Here is a 20,110-nt window from a genome sequence, read left to right as displayed (position 1 = left end):
CTGAGCTGTAATACTGCACACAGCTTGTATGGAAGGGTGGCTTTTTTTTTTATATCTACAGGTGGAAGCAGCCATGTTTTTCTAATTGTGAACAACCCCCTTTACTGACCGGATGTGCTTCAGCTCATTTGCTTTGGTGTTGTGGGGTGAGCTCTGGAGAATATAGGGAGTTTGGACTGCACAGCGTGGAGACCTCTGCTGGTGGGAGGCGTACAGTGCAGGCAAACTACTTAAGAAGTTTTCTAAAAAAAAAAAATGCAGGTAACCTGCCATGGGCTGAAAATACGAATTACCTTGTCAGACCCTCCAGGTGCAAGGCTGGAAGTTTCAGACAAGGTGAGTAGTGTGTTTTTAAAGCCTATGTCAAAGATGTAAAGTTTTTAGGAGTGATCAGATGGCACCATGAGTAATCTGCACTGGAAGGTTAGTTCACACTTTGTATTTTTTCTCTTACTGAGGCCCCTGTGTATACGCCTCTGGATTCTCTATAATGGATTTCAACAGGCCGCACTTCTGTCCAGCGATAAGCATTGTATACCGTTTCTACAGCAGAAGTCTATTGCAAACTAACTGCATAGGCGTGTTTGCTTCCTGTTGTAGCATTTAAAAAAAAAAGTTAACAGTATAGCAAAACATGGTGTGGACCTGACCTTGCATGTAATGCAGAAAAGCTCTGGCCCACTGACCTAAAGTCCTGCTTAAAGGGAACCCGTCATCAACTATATGCTGACCTCACTTGGCGGTGTGTCACTCATGAGCTAAAAGTAAGTGGTTGCCGAGAACCAGCATCATTGCAGCCCAGGCCTTGAAAAGAGTCAAATCTACCTGAGAAGAGTCCTGGTTATTCCTAATCTCCTGCTCTCCCCGTCCATCTGCTGATGATTGGCCGTTCTCTCCTAGAGATAAAGAGAGAAAACTAGGTAGAAGACTGTCAGCCATCAGCAGGTGGGAGGGAGAGCAGGAATTCATGAATAACCAGGACTCTTCTCAGGTGGCCGGGACTCTTTTCCAGGCCCAGTCTGTAATGATTGTGATGTTGGTTCTCGGCAACCACTTAACTTCTAAATGACAGAGCGTTGACATCAACTCGCCTGTCTCTAGTTTACTCTGGCGTTACTATGGGCAGCATAAAGTTGATGACGGGTTCCCTTTAAATGAGAATCTCTTCTCTGCTTTACTATGCACGTGCTGGAGAGCAGACGACATCTTACAAGATCTTACGACTCTTTGGTTACCAGGATAGAACATGCCCATGTAGTTGGAGACCCGACTCCTATTGAAGTAATTGCAGCTTTAAAATTACTTGGACTATGAATAGAAGTCACTGTAGAATAAATCTCCGGTGTCTTGGCTAGACTCCCAAATATTCTCTAAATTTCCTGCCTAGTCTGTATTGGATGCTGCAGTCTCCATTATGACTGAAAGGGATTTTGTTACTTCGCCAAATAGCATTGATCATGTAGCGAAAGTTAATACAAGGCACTTGCTATTGTATTGTGATTGTCCATATTGCCTCCTATGCTGGCTGGGTTCATTTTCCCTTACATTATACACTGCTCGTTTCCATGGTTACGACCACCCTGTAATCCAGCAGAGGTGGTCGTGCTTGCACACTATATAGGCGAAAGCACCAGCCTATGCGTGCGCTCACTGTGTCCAGGGTGGACACCAGCAGTCTGTGGTGGACAAATGAATCCAGCCAGCAAAGGAGGCAATATGGAGAATAACCAAGTGCCTTGTAGTAACTTCCTCTACATGATAAATGCCATTTTCTGACGAGATACGACCTCTAAGTATCAGGTGTATACAGAAGAGCTTGTAGCCTTTTCCATATTAAAGGGATCCTGTCTTGTCCTTTTATTGTCTGAGGGCTGCATAGTGACTTCGCTGGTGTCACTGAGTAAAGGCCCCTTTACACTGCTCAATTGCGCAGGCGATTTGTCGGGAAAGCCTGCCTTCCTGATAATCGCCTGCTCATCAGTGGAGGAGACTGCTGCATGTAATGGCAGCAATCTCCACAGTATGGGAAGGAGTGATCGCTAATGCCATCGCTCATCCCCATACAGAATCATTGTTTGCCGGCAGCAGAGTGTGATTAGACCGCATGATCTGCTGCCGGCAAACTATTTAGGTGACCGCATGAAAGTTTACCTGAGACGCTCGTTCATTGGGTAATCAGTGGTGCCTTCACACTATGAACGTTTGTTAGTGATAATCTGTGGTGTAAAAGGGCCTTTATTGGGAAGTATGTTAAAGTACAGCAAGGAGCTCGGTGATGTCCATGGTCCCTCTGCCCTCCTGATTGACAAGCTGCTAACTGCACAGTAATGTTGGAGAGCTGGCATATCGGTGGACCTCTTGGTTAGGCACACAGATTTTGGGAACTTGTATGTTGTACTGACAGGTCCCAGGTCACGTCCCTCCTGCCCGACATTGCAGGAGCTGCAGGCCATTGTCCTATATGGACACTAGGAGTTGACTACTCTTAAAGGAGGCCGTCAACTGGAATGACTTCCTTACCCTGTTGGGGTCCATTCACATGTCCGTAGTGCATTGCAGATCCATAATACACCCGGACGGCACCCCCATAGAAATGCCTATTCTCTGCAATTGCGGACAAGAATAGGACATGTTCTATTTTCCGGCAGCGCGCGCTGCGGATGCGGACAGCACACCATCCCCCATAGCCAATGAATGGGTCTGCACAATTGTGGACGTGTGAATGGAGCCTTACTAGGATTGAACCAGCCTTGGCTTTAAAGAAAATACAAATTCTTTCTTTAAATGCCGATGTAGGATATAATCACCTCAGTGATGGCTAACCTCCAGCTGTGGGGAAACTACAACTCCCAGCATGCTCCATTCAGTTCTATGGAGTTCTGAGAGCAGCCATCTTGAGTTGTAGTTTTACCACAATCGCAGCCTTAGATGCTACCGGGTATGCTATGCCCACGCCCACCGTGTAGAGCGATCTGCCTCTGGTCGCTCTGCTCTCGTGACGGCTGATGGGAGTTGCTGTCCATACAGTGATAATGCGCTTCCGGACTCAGTTACTTAACGCCTGATGGCAAATATCAGTTGTGGTTCTCAAACTTTCTTTTAGTTTTGATTCTTCACGATCTGAAGGTGGCGCTATAGGTATGTAATGTTATCTGTATTGCGCCATCCGATGTTACTCCTTCCAGGGCGATTCAGTCATGGCTGTTAGTCTGCAGCTTGGCCCTCAATATCTTCTGCTGCATTTATATGAAGTACTAGAAGCTTAGAAACTGGGCGGACAACAGCAACTTGATGGGACCTAGAGGTGGAGAAGGGACTTTGATTTGCTGGAGGTGTCATCTAGTTTGTAGGCATGGCCCACTATATATTGAGAAGTGCACACAACGGAGCATAGCCCCCATGTATGGACCGCCTGGATCCAGTCACATTGCGTGTCCGACAGTGGAAGACTTGAAGACAGTCTGAGAATGAAGCTGTCGCATGACTTGCAGTTCTTTCCGTTGATAAATTGTCTGAAGTTGGACTCCGACCAGTAGAAGACTTTACAGCCACCGCATACGAGACTAGAACTAAACTGGAGGGCCTGTGTGTGAACGGACAAACCTCGCCTCCATAGTCCGCTGCATTGTACATATACGCTTTTGCTGTGATGTCGATACAAACTTGAATTTTAAAATATTGTGTATAAATCTTGTAAATTCTTGTGTACATGCAGTTGTATGCCTTAATGTTAATAACCATCTGTAAAATGTGTGTTTTTTTTTTTTTTTTCTAAATAAAACAATTGCTGTCCTTTTTTGGTCTTACAATATCTTGTAGGTTTCAATGAAATGGGAGGGGGGGGGGGCTCTGGAAATGGTCGCTCCCCTCTTGGCAGTCGCCTGTCTGACCGCTGCATTTACATCACTATGGCCATCGCTCGTCCCCATGCAGTGTCTGGACAAACCACCATATTACGTCACTACGAGTGAGTTTTTTGTAGGATGACACCACAGGGCGACCTGTCTGTCGTAGTAACTACTTGTGTTCCCCATGAAACGCAGCGTAATACCGTGCCAGCAGAGTGGGTGAGATTTGACAAACCTCATGAACACATTGCAAGGGAGATGATGCGTCGCCCCGAAAGTCACAAACTATTGGTTTTGTGACTTTTTCAAAAATGGTTGCAATCTCTTTACACCACTTTTCTTAGAGGGAATGTGGCAAGCAGCCATGACTAATTTATCTTCATTTATGCCTGTTTTCTGGTGCAAATGAAGCCAAAAATGTACAGCACTTCTGAGCAGTTTCAGGTTTTTTCTGCCGGTCTTGATAAATCTTCCCCTCTGTATTTTCCATTCAGAAATTAACCTGCCCTGTGGATTTTGACATCTTCAGCATGTTGATTGTATGGATTTTACTACTGCAAAGGATGAGATCTGTGCAAAGCAGCAAGTAAGGGGTGCTTTCACACTCACGTTTTTCTTTTCCGGTATGGAGTTCCATCCTAGGGGCTCAATACCGGAAAATAACTTATCAGTTTTATCCTAATGCATTCTGAATGCAGAGAAATCCATTCAGGATGCATTAGTTCAGTCCCTTTTACGTTTTTTGGCTGGAGAAAATACCGCAGCATGCTGCAGTTCTCTGGCCAAAAACTGCATGCGCAGACCTTTAAAAATGAGGGGGGAAAAAATACCGGATCTGTTTTTCTGGATGGCAACCGCAAAGACTGATCCGGTATTGCAATGCATTTGTGAGACTGATTCATCGGACAAATGCATCAGTTTGCGTCCGGCTTGCCGGAACCGGCAGGCAGTTTCAGCACTGCCTGCCAGAATCCTCTGCTGCAAGTGTGAAAGTACCCTAGCGTGTGGGTTTTGGTGCAGAAATTCACACAATCGTAGGTGTTTTAACAGGAGGGTGCTATTACAAATTGTAGTCTAATGCTGACCTCTGCTGGTAATGAAGGAAACTGCGCTTTTTCACTTGCACACAGCTTGTTACTGTACAGTCGTGGCCAAAAGTTTTGAGACAAATATTAGTTTTCACAAAGTTTGCTGCTAAACTGCTTTTAGATCTTTGTTTCAGTTGTTTCTGTGATGTAGTGAAATATAATTACACGCACTTCATACGTTTCAAAGGCTTTTATCGACAATTACATGACATTTATGCAAAGTTGGCCCTTTTTCAGGATTTCTGCAATTCGACTGGGCATGCTCTCAATCAACTTCTGGGGCAATTCCTGACTGATAGCAACCCATTCTTTCATAATCACTTCTTGGAGTTTGTCAGAATTAGTGGGTTTTTGTTTGTCCACCTGCCTCTTGAGGATTGACCACCAGATTAAGATCTGGGGAGTTTCCAGGCCATGGACCCAAAATGTCAACGTTTTGGTCCCCGAGCCACTTAGTTATCACTTTTGCCTTATGGCACGGTGCTCCATCGTGCTGGAAAATGCATTGTTCTTCACCAAACTGTTGTTGGATTGTTGGAAGAAGTTGCTGTTGGAGGGTGTTTTGGTACCATTCTTTATTCATGGCTGTGTTTTTGGGCAAAATTGTGAGTGAGCCCACTCCCTTGGATGAGAAGCAACCCCACACATGAATGGTCTCAGGATGCTTTACGGTTGGCATGACACAGGACTGATGGTAGCGCTCACCTTTTCTTCTCCGGACAAGCCTTTTTCCAGATGCCCCAAACAATCGGAAAGAGGCTTCATCTAAGAATATGACTTTGCCCTAGTCCTCAGCAGTCCATTCACCATACTTTCTGCAGAAGATCACTCCGTCCCTGATGGGTTTTTTGGAGAGAAGTGCCTTCTTTGCTGCCCTTCTTGACACCAGGCCATCTTCCAAAAGTCTTCGCCTCACTGTGCGTGCAGATGCGCTCACACCTGCCTGCTGCCATTCCTGAGCAAGCTCTGCACTGGTGGCACTCCGATCCCGCAGCTGAATCCTCTTTAGGAGACGATCCTGGCGCTTGCTGGACTTTCTTGGATGCCCTGAAGCCTTCATAACAAGAATTGAACCTCTTTCCTTGAAGTTCTTGATCCTATAAATTGTTGATTGAGGTGCAATCTTAGTACCCACAATATCCTTGCCTGTGAAGCCATTTTTATACAACGCAATGATGGCTGCACTCGTTTCTTTACAGGTCACCATGGTTAACAAAGGAAAACAATGATTTCAAGCTTCACCCTCCTTTTTAACATGTCAAGTCTGCCATTTTAACCCAATCAGCCTGACATAATGATCTCCAGCCTTGTGCTCGTCAACATTCTCACCTGAGTTAACAAGACGATTACTGAAATGATCTCAGCAGGTCCTTTAAAGGGTTTCTATCACTTCATATGACATAATTAGTTGTCAGACACTAGCGATTTGCTAGTGTCTGCTCTGGCCAACCATCCTACTATAATCACTTGTGGGGCAGCGGTTTAGCTAAAAAACTAACTTTTATAAATATGCTAATGAGCCTCTAGGTGCTATGTGGGCGTCATTAGCACCTAGAGGCTCCGTCTACCTTCATACACAGCGGCCGCCCAGCACGTCCCTCCAGCCCGCCCATGTCCTCCTCCGTGTGAGGCAGCGGCCGAATTCTCGCGCATGCGCCGTGCGCGGCTGTATTCGGCGCATTAGAGATGTCTGAGCTCGGAGCGGTCAGACATTCAATGCGCATGCGCGGCTGTATTCGGCGCATTAGAGATGTCTGAGCTCGGAGCGGTCAGACATTCAATGCGCATGCGCGGCTGTATTCGGCGCATGCGCATTGAATGTCTGACCGCTCCGAGCTCAGACATCTCTAATGCGCCGAATACAGCCGCGGACGGCGCATGCGCGAGAATTCGGCCGCTGCCTCACACGGAGGAGGACATGGGCGGGCTGGAGGGACGTGCTGGGCGGCGGCTGTGTATGAAGGTAGACGGAGCCTCTAGGTGCTAATGACGCCCACATAGCACCTAGAGGCTCATTAGCATATTTATAAAAGTTAGTTTTTTAGCTAAACCGCTGCCCCACAAGTGATTATAGTAGGATGGTTGGGCAGAGCAGACACTAGCAAATCGCTAGTGTCTGACAGCTAATTATGTCATATGAAGTGATAGAAACCCTTTAATGACAGCAATAAAATGCAGTGGAAAGTTTTTTTTTTGGGGATTAAGTTAATTTTCATGGCAAAGAAGGACTGCAATTCATCTGATCACTGTTCATAACATTCTGGAGTATATGCAAATTGCTATTATAAAAACGTAAGCAGCAACTTTTCTAATTTCCAATATTTATGTAATTCTCAAAACTTTTGGCCACGACTGTATATACCCTGCACAAGAACAATCACAAAACCATATAATAAAACACTGCAGCAAGCAGGATTTTACCTAGGAGGACTTCCTCCACACCTTATACACAAATATTAAAACCCATGTGGGTTTACATCAACCATATGGCAGTGTTATCTGGAGATTATATAAACCATAAAGCCAGCTCCAAAAATGCAGTTTTACAGTTGTGGCCAAAAGTTTTAAGACTGACGCAAAGTTTGGTTTTCAGTTTGCTGCTCCAGTGTTTGTCAGAAGTTTCTGTGGTATATTGAAATACAATTAAAAATTTTAATAACCGATTTGTCAAAAGTAAAAAAAAAAATTAAGTTTATGTAAAGACTATTTTCAGTGACCCTTCTTTATCCAGACTGCTGCAGTTCGCTCTGGCATGCTGGACTTGGGCTTTTGAGACCAATCCTGACCGATGACAACCCATTCTTGCCTTATCAGTGCTTGGAGTTTATCACCATTTCTATGTTTTTCTTTGTCCACGATCTTTTTGAGGATTGAGGTCTGGGGAGTTTTCTGGCCATGGACCCAAAATGTCAATGTTTTGTTAGTTTTCACTTCGCCTTGTGACCTCGTGCTACATCATGCTGGAAAAAAGCATTGCCCACCACATTGCCCCTGGATGGTTGGGAAGAGTTGCTGTTGTAGGATATTCTGATGCCATTCTTTATTCATAGCAGAGTTCTTAGGCAAAATTGGGAGTGAGCCCACTTCCTTGGATGAGAAGCAACCCCCGCACATTAATGATCTCGGGATGCTTTAGGCCCCTTTCCCACGAGCGAGTTTTCCGTGTGGGTGCAATGCGTGACGTGAACGCATAGCACCCTCACTGAATCCTGATCCATTCATTTCAATGGGGCTGTGTACATGAGCGTTGTTTTCCATGCATCAGTTCTGCGTTGCGTGAAAAATGCAGCATGTTCTATATTGTGTTTGTCACGCAGCCCTGGCTCCATAGAAGTGAATGGGTCTTCAGTGAAAAACACATTGCGTCCGGAAGCAAGTGCGGATGCGATGCGTTTATCACTGATGTTTGTAAACCTCGTGGTTTTTTTTTAGCACGTGCGTGAAAAATGCATCCTCCCTGAGGAGACAAATGCTGGGCACACAGGAGCTGAAAGAGAAGTTCTGCAGAGCATTGCAGGTAGGGGGAACATCCTGTGTGTATTACCAGTGTCATTGTACAGCTGGGACTTGTAGTCCTACACATACAACATGCTGCAGAGTCTCCCAGCAGGCAGACATGTCACTCAGGGCAGCTCTTGTATTCACTCCCTTAGCAGAGCAGGGGGAGGGGCAGAGATTGTTCTTATTGCATGTAAACAAAGGGCCAGAAAAGAACCAGGGAAATTAGGAAATATATATTTTTTTTTTGCCTAAAACTTGCGTAGCTAAGTTATATATTGCGGTCCATCAGATTTACAGTGCTATATTTTTTTTCCCCATAACTCGGACAACCCCTTTAAGCTTTTCCTTGGAGAGAAGTAGCAATAATTTCAGGTATAACCCCTTTAAAATCTCCCAGTCTGCTCATCTAATTCAGTTATCAACTGCCTTCCTGCTAAAACTTTCTCCTGAGCTAACGAGAAGATCCCTGAAATGATGTTAGCAGGACTGAAAGTACATTTTTATGCCAAGTAATGACTTTGAAATTAATAGCAATTCATCCGATAATTCCCCATAGCAACCTAGAGTTAATGGACATTGCCAGTCTCAAAACTTTTGGGCCATGAGTATGCTTTGGGTTTTTGCCATTGTTTTTCAATATGGTGGTGATGTGACTACCAACCACTTCCTGATCCGTTCCGTTTCCTTTATGCAGGAGAGGACTCCCCTGCGCAACGGAAACGGGACGGATCCGTTACGCAGCCCTTAGACTTTTATTATGGGGGAATGAATAACGGAAATGCCTCTAAAGGCATTCTGTCATAGAACTGCGTTATGGTCCGTGGTAAGGGAATCCATAACGCAATTCAGCTTATACCAGCTAATGAATTTCATAACCGGAAATTCGCTCATCTCTATTCGCCGGTCTGATCTGATCTGGACATATTCTATCTGTTGCAGAGTGAAGACACGGACCCGAAGGCCCACATGTATTTCCATGGGCTTCCGGGTCCGTGAATCCGTGCCGTAATAGATAGGACATGTTCTATCTTTCACCGCGAGGTGAGTGCAGGACAATAGCCCCGCGGGCGGCACAGTATCATGGTAACCTATGATGCTGTGCGCGCTCCCGCGCACACGATGTATGCCGCTCCGGGACATATGGCCCTCTCGCGGACCGTGTGTCTCGGAGGGCATACAGTCGTGTGCATGAGCCCTTAGGCAGTTTCCTAAAACTTTCTATGAGGCCTCTCTAAGTTGTAGCTGTAATATCCCCTCTATGCGCCGATCCCACAGATGACCTGCAGGGGGCAGTAAAAGCTCTTTCCACGAGCAGTGCCTTCCTGCATGTTCTTGGAGCAGAACATTCCAGGCTTTATGACCTTCATAACAACCTTTATATGAGCAGACTAGCTTTGACTCCTGTATATACCAGAATCTGCAAATATTTTGTCCTGAGCCGGTAGTTTACACCTCGAGCACTAAATTTAAGAATATATCTTGTCATGTCCTGGACGTGTTTAAAATGTCAGGTTATTCCATGTTCTTCTGTGTCACCGGCCTGTAACCCTATCTGTACCCCCTCCTCTTTCCTTCCTGACTTTGTACATAATTCTCCTACTGCACAGGTTGCCCATTAATCATGTTTCTCATTATTCTTAAGATCTCTACTTGCGGTCAGTGAATGGAATGATTCTTGTTTATATATCCACAGGCCGAGGTCCTCTACTAGGCTGGTGTTAACAGGTCTGGAGCCATGCTCCAAATTATCATCACTTCTGCTTGGCTCAGGCTTAAGACAAGTGGTCAGACACGAATGATATCCTTGAACCCAGCGTTGGGGTAGGACAAGACGCAGCTGCCACCGGCGACCGAAACCCGTGTGACCATGCAAACCACAGCTACCCATGATTCATCAACTGCTTGCTTTTTGCTAATGGCTGTGCAGTTTTATAGGTTTTGTAGGTTTACCTGCATCCATTAACAATAAGCAAGCAGCAAATAGAAAACTGTCACTGTGTTTTTGGCCACATCACGGTCGGGTCTTGGGCGGCCACCATGTCTGGTCCGACTATCAATGAGTTTCTGCCCACACAAGAGTGTAATATTGAGAGCAGCTAATACATATTGAGGACATTTTCTCACACGCTGCACCCTGCTTTGAGACAATTTTTTTTCTCTCCAAAATTCTGCATTTATACATCAAAAACAGATAGGAAAGTGTCCGTAGTTAGCCAGTCGAGCTGATTTAATCCAGATACATCAAGCTAAAATTCATGAAAGGGATTGATCTGATCTTTTTCAAATAAGATCTGAATTTGAAATAGAACGCCATTACAAGCGGTTTGTTTATATATAAGTATGAAATGTAATTTAGGACTACCTCTTAGGAACCTGACATGGAGGTTTTTTATAAATACTTTTTACAACTTTTTTATATTAAATGGTTTTAGTTAACCAGTTTTTCCTTAAACATGAGTAAGGAAAGACCAATCTTCATACATTCACTATTATATATTTTACATGTTTTTATGGGATATTTGCGTGTATTTTTTGGGAATTTGATGTTATTTATGCATGATATAACATGTTTTACTGTTTTTTAGAAAAAACGCATTGAAAACGCATCAAAACCGCATATGCGTTTTTTGGAGACCATGCTTTTTTTTTTTTTTTTTTTTTTCTTCAAAATCTCCAGCTTATTGTAATAAGGCTATATAACATAGCCTGACACGATGGTGACCTATTTGTTATTTATATATTTTTATAGATATGTATATGAGGGATCTACACAGTTATGAAATCTGGATCGTTTTGAATATAAATGCAACAAAAAATGCAACAAAGACGCATCAATACCGCATAAGCGGTTACTTTATATTTGGTGTATCTTTGATATATACAATCCAGATCTATACATATCTAATGAAAATTATGGAAAGGAGTATGGAGGATATTTTGGTGTATCTAATATTGATTCATTCGAAGAGATCCCAATATTGAGATCCACCACAGATTTTGAGGAGAACCCGATCCATTTCAGAATTTGAGGAATACTTGGCTCATTTCTCAGTTGGATTAATTACTGAAGTCCTCTATAAAAGGAGAGACATTAGGGAGGGGAGGTCAACCACTGAGGAAGGGGCCACTAAGAGCCCCGAAACGCGTCTGGTACTGGACCCCCCGACTGGACCTAAGGACCACCAACCTTTGCAGCTTCGCCCCTTCTTGGAGAAAATAAATTGAAGGTGGAACGCATATCTGCAGAGCTGTGGAATACAAAGATACTACTGGCGCCAGTAAGTGAGGAACTTTGATTGTTCAATTGAAAAACAGCTTGTTGAAAACTCTCTGTGAAACCTACTAGGAGTTATCAAAGACTATTCCATTGTGAAGTTGTGGCTCACACGTACAAGCGGAGATCATACCCTGACTATTACGCGGGACGCCGCGGATTGCTGATCTGAGCTGCCTAAGTACATTTATTATGTGAGTAGACTATAATACAACTGACACATTATCCATTTGGAAATTAACGCTGTTACTTTGAACTGTGCGAATATTTGAATTCAGGACTATTCGTCTCTGAAAAAGATCTCAGGATATCGGATCAACTATTTCATCCGTCCTTTTTGTATATGGCACACTTCTGATATTGGACTGAACATTCGGATAGTTTTGGACTGTTTTCGTCCTCCATATATGCGGACTATTGGTCATATGCGAATTACTGATCATATCTGACTCTTATATATATCAAATAGGTCCTTTTACCATTGTGTTACAGTGATTATATTTATATTTTAGATACTATTATTGATGTGTATGAATGTGTGTTAGAATATGTGTTTTTAATTATATTATAATAATTGATTTTAATTAATAAAGCACCACGGCTACTAGATATAGTGAGTGCCCAGCCCTTTTCTTTTGTATAATTTTTTGCTTGTTAGATTGGGTGAATCTGCGGGCTGTGAGCACTCATCCGTTTTTTTCCATACAGTAGTGCGACCCATTATCTGTGAATGAAAGGGATTGTGCCCCCAATGATCAGCCGATTGATTGATGCGGTTTCAACTCAAGGGTGCACGCAGATTTCGTAGGGCCCCAGAAGAAAACTTGAGCATGATTATCACTGATTAGTCTCCTGCCTTGTATTACAAAGCTGGCTGCCTGCAGCCACCACTAGGGGGAGCCCAGTGCATAAGAATTAATACCGTCAGGCCCCTTTCACACAAGCGAGTATTCCGCACAGGTGCAATGCGTGGTGCGAACGCACGGAATCCGGACCCATTCATTTCAATGGGTCTGTGCACATGAGCGTTGGTTTTCACGCATCACTTGAGTGTTTGCGTGAAAATCGCAGCACGTTCTATGTTCTGCGATTCTCACGCAACGCTGGCCCCATAGAAGCGAATGGGGCTGCGTGAAAATCGCATCCGCAATCAAGTGCGGATACGATGCGTTTTTCACGGATGGTTGCTAAGAGATGTTGCTTGTAAACCTTCAGTTTTTGTTATCACTCGTGCAAAACGCTTTAAATCGCATTGCATCCACGTGATAAAAACTGAATGGACTTGCTTGCAAAATCGCGCAGTTATCACTGAACGCATCCGCAACGCATCCGGACCTAATCCGGACACGCTCGTCTGCAAGCGGCCTTAGAGTTGAAATTGAAGCTGTAATGATCTGTTTGGACTGAGCTCCCCCTAGTGGTGGCTGCATGAAAATGCAGTGTTTCCACATCAGTAATTGGAGTTCAGCGCAGGGCCTTCTTTCCTCGGTCCTAGTAGCAGTCGTCTGGTCTTCCTCTATTGGGTATGCCACTCCTGAAATCTACATAGAGGTAAGACTTCCCTCATCAAAATAGTGGACTCATCGATTGGCCAAAAGCACAGTATTGTGCCATTTTGGCTAATAAGAGAGTAGACATGTCCCTGAGATATGGGCTACGTTTACATAGGGCAGCATTTTTCAGTCACAGATCCACATTGAGAACGAAATAATACCTTTAAAGGGGTCGTCTCACTTCAGTAAGTGGCATTTATCATGTAGATAAAGTTAATAGAAGGCACTTACTAATGTATTGTGATTGTCCATATTGCCTCCTTTGCTGGCTGGATTCATTTTTCCATCATATTATACACAGCTCGTTTCCCTGGTTACAGACCACCCTGCAATCCATCAGTGGTGGCCGTGCATGCACTCTATAGGAAAAAGTGCCAGCCTCTCTGGTGGCCGGGACCGTGGGAGCGCACATAGGCTGGTGGTTTTTTTCTATATTTTGCAAGCACAACCATTGCTGATGGATTGCAGGGTGGTCTGTAACCATGGAAACGAGCAGTGTATAATATGATGAAAAAATATGAATCCAGCCAGCAAAGGAAACAATATGGATAATATCAATACATTAGTAAGTGCCTTGTATTAACTTTATCTACATGATAAATGCCACTTACTGAAGTGAGAGACGACCCCTTTACGGGAAAAAATAAATAACCTACACGATACATTGTAGCAAACTCAGAACAGGAGAGCAATTTGTGCTGCTGATGTATTTTGGCTCACAGAGGATTTTCTTTGCTGGATGCAATTGTAACGAACCCTCATCTGTGAAAGTATTAGCTCTGAAGAGTCAATGAAACAGAAACGTACCGCATTTAGATAATGACTGCCAACTGTGTTTAGAAGTCACATTTAGGGAATAACGTGATATCACCGGAACACCCCTTTAAGTCCGTTATTACAAAACGGAAAGTATATAGCACAGCAGGCTGTCCTCAAACCTAGGAGGGCACCAGGAGACTTTCACAACTACCTGACCACTTCTTCAGTCACAGCTGTAAAATAAACCTGCGAGGGTCTGAAATGGAAAAATGTTAAAGGGTTTCTGTCACCCTGCAAAACTCTTTTTTTTTTTTTTTTGGATAGTTAGATTGCTCATAGTGCGATATAGCAGAATATAATGCTCTTACTTTCATGCGGCCGATTCTTTATAAAACGAACTTTTATAATATGTAAATGAGGGCTCTACCAGCAAGTAGGGCGTCTACTTGCTGGTAGCCGCAGCAGCAATCCGCCCCCTCGCCGTGTTGATTGACAGGGCCAGCCGTGATCTCCTCCTCCGGCCGGCCCTGTCAGTAATTCAAAAATCGCGCGCCTAGCGTCATTCGGCGCAGGCGCTCTGAGATGAGGAGGCTCATCTCCTCAGCACTCCCTCAGTGCGCCTGCGCCGATGACGTCTTCTCTTTCGGTGATGTCATCGGCGCAGGCGCACTGAGGAGACGAGCCTCCTCATCTCAGAGCGCCTGCGCCGAATGACGCGAGGCGCGCGATTTTTGAATTACTGACAGGGCCGGCCGGAGGAGGAGATCACGGCTGGCCCTGTCAATCAACACGGCGAGGGGGCGGTTTTCTGCTGCGGCTACCAGCAAGTAGACGCCCTACTTGCTGGTAGAGCCCTCATTTACATATTATAAAAGTTCGTTTTATAAAGAATCGGCCGCATGAAAGTAAGTAAGAGCATTATATTCTCCTACATCGCACTATGAGGAATCTAACTATCCAAAAAAAAAAAAATGAGTTTTGCGGGGTGACAGAAACCCTTTAAATGGCCTCATTAAACCAGAATATGCAAAAAAACACTCTATCCTTATCATAAACCGTAATGGAAGCAGAGGCATGCTGTGGGGAACCTTCTCTGCAGAAGATCCTGGAGGGAAATGTAGCAAATATTGTAGTAAAATACTGAGAAATCTTGGAAGAAAACCTGCTGCAGTCCGCAAGAGAACTGAAATTTAGCATTTGTATTTTCCAGCAACAAACTAGCGCAAAATTTTAACAGGGAGTTTAATCCTATGTGATTACACATTAAGGGCTCATTCACGCGGCCGTTGTTCGGCCTTGCCCGTATTGCGGCCCGCAAACAGCGGGTTTGCAATATACGGGAACCGGCCATGTGCACCCCGCATCACGGACGCGGACCCGTTCATTTGAATGGGGTCCTCAATCCGGAAGGTCGAGAGAAACTCCACGGAAGCACTCTGTAATTGCTTCCGTGGGGTTCCATGCCTCGGCACCGGCCATCCGGATTGAGGACCCCATTCCAAGTGAACGGGTCCACATCCGTGATGCAGGGTGCACGCCTACACACAACATGTTCTCATTTTTTGCGGTGCGGAAAGATCACGGACCCCTTCAAATTGAATGGGTCTGAATCCGTGGCGGCAGCCGCACGGATCGTGCTCGTGCATTGGGGATCGCCAATTGCTGCCTCCAACGCACGGAACGGCACAAAAAAAGCTCTGATACCCTAATTTAGAGACATTTTGGGCCCATCTGTTTTTTACAGCATCCACAGGACGTATAACCCAGCTTTCCCAGGCTCCTGAACCTCCTATCGCTGCAGTAAGAACAGATAAGGGGGTAGTGTAACTGAGCAGAGCCCTGTAGAAGCTGGGTGACTACTACGGAAGGAGCTGTAATGGAAACCATATTGAAATATATAGCTACACTACAACTCCCAGCAGTCCATGGAAGTGTGTGTCTGTCAGTGCATGCTGGGAGTTGTAGTATCACAACAACCGGAGGGCCGGAGGTTACAGGTGATGTTTTGCAGCTGACTGACTCCTCACCCCGCAGACAACGTGGAGGTAACGTTAGAGGGTGGACCGAAAGTAGCTCATTTGGTTCGGATGACTGGACTGAAGTTTGTGCTGTGGTTATCAGGAATGTGAAAAGGGAGGACAGGGTAGGGCAGTTACTGGGCACTTTATAGTTAACCCCTTCATTACCACAGTGCTAAAGCTAAATTTTCTTCTTCTGTTCCCCCCCCCCCCCCTTTCTTAATTAGGGTTCTTAGTCATTACTTTAAAAATGATGGTATTTATTGTTCTTGACATTTATTCTAAAGATTGCAGAGATCTTAAATTACAAGTATCGTGCAAATTAATGGGACTTATGATAGGTCATTAATATTAGATCACTGGGGGTCCGACACCTGGCACCCCCACCATCAGCTGGTAGCAAGAGCCACGGCCAACGAAACCATCACGATGGACTAGCCGGAACACTGTGCAGTGGCTGCGTCGGGCTACTACTACAGCTCAGCTTCCATTCAATAGACTGGTGGCGGAGCTGTAATAACCTGGCCTAGTTACAACTGTTCCGGCAATTGTAAAGCAACCCCAAAAACATCACTTTGGTTGGGTGTTTTGGGGGTTTGTTGGATGTGTTCAGGTTGAAGAGGTTCTCCAGTTGAGCGTCAAACTTAACTTTGACCGATGCTCCCGTCTAGTTCCAGTCCGATGTTTCTTTGTCCGGTTGCTTCTGGGCAGGTCATCTAACCATACGGCCATTCCAGAATTCAGTGGGGCACCAATCGAAGGCGTGGACATAAAACCCATGTGATGCCGTTTATCCCTACTAGTCCTTTGAGGGTTGATGAAGCTTATTCACCGAATTAGAGCATCATCTCTTGGAGCCGTTTTCCATTTTTTTCTACGGCCATTCGGAAAAGTGTTGTATCCGACATTTTATGCAGCTTCGCAATTCTTGAAATACTTTGCAACTGAAATTGCAACTTTTAGTTTTTTTTGCAATTTCCAGGATCGTCATTTAAATATTTTCTTTCTAACAACTTTGGAATGCTTTCGAGGAATGATATCCATCTTTATACCAGAGATTAAAAAGCATGGAAAATACAATGACAGTCAGGGTTGGACTTGCCCACCAGAGTACTAGAAGATCCTCCGGTGGGCCGAGTCTATGAAGCCATAATGGGCCTCAAACATCCAAGAGAAAAACGACATTTGTATTTGCCTTTTGATCTGTCCATTAGGGTCTATAGTTTAGGTTTCAATCAGTTAGAATTTATCGATGATATAGGAGTTGGACCCCAAGAGTAAATTCCTCTGGTGGGCCCAAGGAACCGCAGTCCAACGCTCTCAGTGAGGGACAAGTTTAGGCTGTGTTCACATCTGCGTGAAAAGCTTTAGTAGAGGACTTTATCAGAGATTCCGCCAAAAATATGACACGCTGCGCTAATTTGTCCAGTAAAGTGCCGGGTTTTCTAACGAAAAACCAATGGGTCCTATTATAGTCAATGGGGTCTATTGGGCGACATTTTCTTACTGTCATATGATGTCTCCTGTAACAGAGCAGAACAATAGAATCTGAAGTGCTGGTGTGAACCATTTACATGAGACAACTTTGCAGGCAATTATCGGGAGCAAACCATTTGTTCCCAATAATTGCCTGCTAGTGAGAGCTGCATCTACTTGCAGCAATCACCTCCACTGTGTGGGGATGAGCGATCCCTGCTGTAATGATTGATTGTTTATGGGCAGCAGACCCCTGTTTACACAAGACGATCTGCTGCACAGAAACGATGATTATGGGGTCATCCTTCATTGGATGATCAGCGTCACATTTACACGGGCCGATTATCTTCGACCTTTACTCAGACTGAAATTGTAAAGAAACTAACAGCGTAATCTTAGCTCAGACAAATCTGGACATGCAAAAGATAGCTGCTGACAAGTCCAGACATGTAACAGCCAATGTCAGGAGCCATACAAGAGCGTTCACTTGCATTTCCCAAATATTTTGCACAGTGCTTGTATTTGCCACCAGGTCCTGAGCAAATTAACTTATTTATGGGCAGACAGCGGTTATAAAGAGCCTCCTTCTTTATATCTGGGGGGGTCCCACAATGTCCATGCATTTATACAATACTTTGATTTCAAATGTGAACTGTGCAATTCTTTTTCTCACCTGCGGAGGTGCTGCAGGGATTCTTAACGTGTGGGCCCTTCTAGCAAAAAGGGCTTGTGGTTTTATACTGTTAGGGCATAGCATAGGGATTTTACATGCACAGTCAATAATGTACCAGGACAGGACATTATAGTTAGAAAAAATGTCTAAAAATTAAAGAAAATGTTAAAAAATAATTAAATCAAATAATCATATGAAAATTGACCAACAGCGCCAAAATTGCAGAGAGGCTGTGCGGTGTCGATCTCCCATTGTGTGAGGCATTGCTGTAGTTCACGGGCTGACAGTTTAAAGCTGCAATATGTTCTTTCTTGTGGATTTCCCCTGGGGCGAACAATATTAAAGATGTTCTCACCAGAAACGCGGTAGCAGGATAGTTTTAATTTTTTGAGATGAAATAAAGACTTTTTATATTTTTTGGATCGTTTGTGTCATGTGACCACGGAGCGGGAGTGAAGCGCTTGCTATAACTTACCGCTCCGTGGTCACCCGCCGGCCCGTATCCCGATGCACTTTTAGCCCTGACACATCGTCAGGACATAGTGCACGTATGCATGCACTATGACCCGACGCTGTGTGATGTCAGGATGCGCCGAGAAGAAGACGGAGGAGCTGTGGAGCAGTGCCCCTACAGGAAAGGTAAGTACTGGCACTGGGGGGAAAGCTGATGGCACTTAGGGGGGCGGAGCTGAAGGCACTGGGGTGGGGGGAGAGCTGAAGGCACTGGGGTGGGGGGAGAGCTGAAGGCACTGGGGTGGGGGGAGAGCTGAAAGCACTGGGGTGGGGGGAGAGTTGAAGGCACTGGGGTGGGGGGAGAGCTGAAGGCACTGGGGTGGGGGGAGAGCTGAAGGCAGGGGGGGATAGTGGAGCTGATGGCACTGGGGTGAGGGAGAGCTGAAGGCACTGGGGGATAGTGGAGCGGATGGCACTGGGGGGAACTGATGCACTTGAGCTGACCGCACAGGGGGGAACGAAGGGTGTTGGGGGCTGATGGCAGGGGGTCTGATGAGTTTTTATAAAGGAAAACAGTCTATTAATTCATTTTTTCTTATTAGATTACTTGATTAATTGTAAAAATAATCGATTACTGCAGCCCTAATATGAACTGGGGTTGTCTATATTGTCTTCTCTATGACACCTTACATCTCCATTGCATCATGTTAGTGCAGACGGGCAAGTTGCTTTTACTCCGTCACCTCATGATGCACAAACACGCTTGACCAACGTGGGAAAAAAATCTGCCGGGTTCAGATAGACTGGTCTTATCACTTTTCTGCAGAGCAGATGTCCCTTATCACCTGTAGACTCAAGTGACAGGCAGAGCACAGGACTTGCAAAATACGGCCATAGCTGATACCACACGGGGGTTGATGGGCCCCAGTGGTAACTTGGAGAAGATGTTACCTCAGCCAGGGAGCTGAGTTAAAGGGGTTGGCAGAGATTCTGTTAGTGGCACTAAAATGACAGAGAAATGGACACCGTCTTTGAAAAGATCAAGGATCTTGGAGACCATAGAAGACAGGATGGGGGATGGGGCTTACTGGTTTATATACATCTCTTCCATACTAGTTTGCCATATTGAATGGAGCTAAACTGCAAATGGGCACATGTGGCTTACAACGCTATGCTTGTCCAGACACCCATCGAGAAAGGACATGTTCTTTATTGGTATGGTCGTGGCTTTAAACCACTGGCTGCATGAATGGAAGTCTGGATTCCCACTGAAAACAAAGGGAGGTGGACACCATGGAGCTACTGCCGGAATTGGCCACCAAAACGCACACACAACCATCCACTGTCACAACGCACATGTCCGTCTTAGTCAGGGGTGCACCACCAGTGAGGCCAGGTGAGGCAATCGCCTCAGGCAGCACCTGATGAAGCCGCTGAGGTGAAACGCGCGTCGAGGTCTCGCGCTCA

The sequence above is a fragment of the Bufo bufo genome, chromosome 2 (assembly GCF_905171765.1).
Source record: "Bufo bufo chromosome 2, aBufBuf1.1, whole genome shotgun sequence".
In the NCBI taxonomy this organism is placed as follows: domain Eukaryota; kingdom Metazoa; phylum Chordata; class Amphibia; order Anura; family Bufonidae; genus Bufo; species Bufo bufo.
This window is presented reverse-complemented; position numbering follows the sequence as displayed.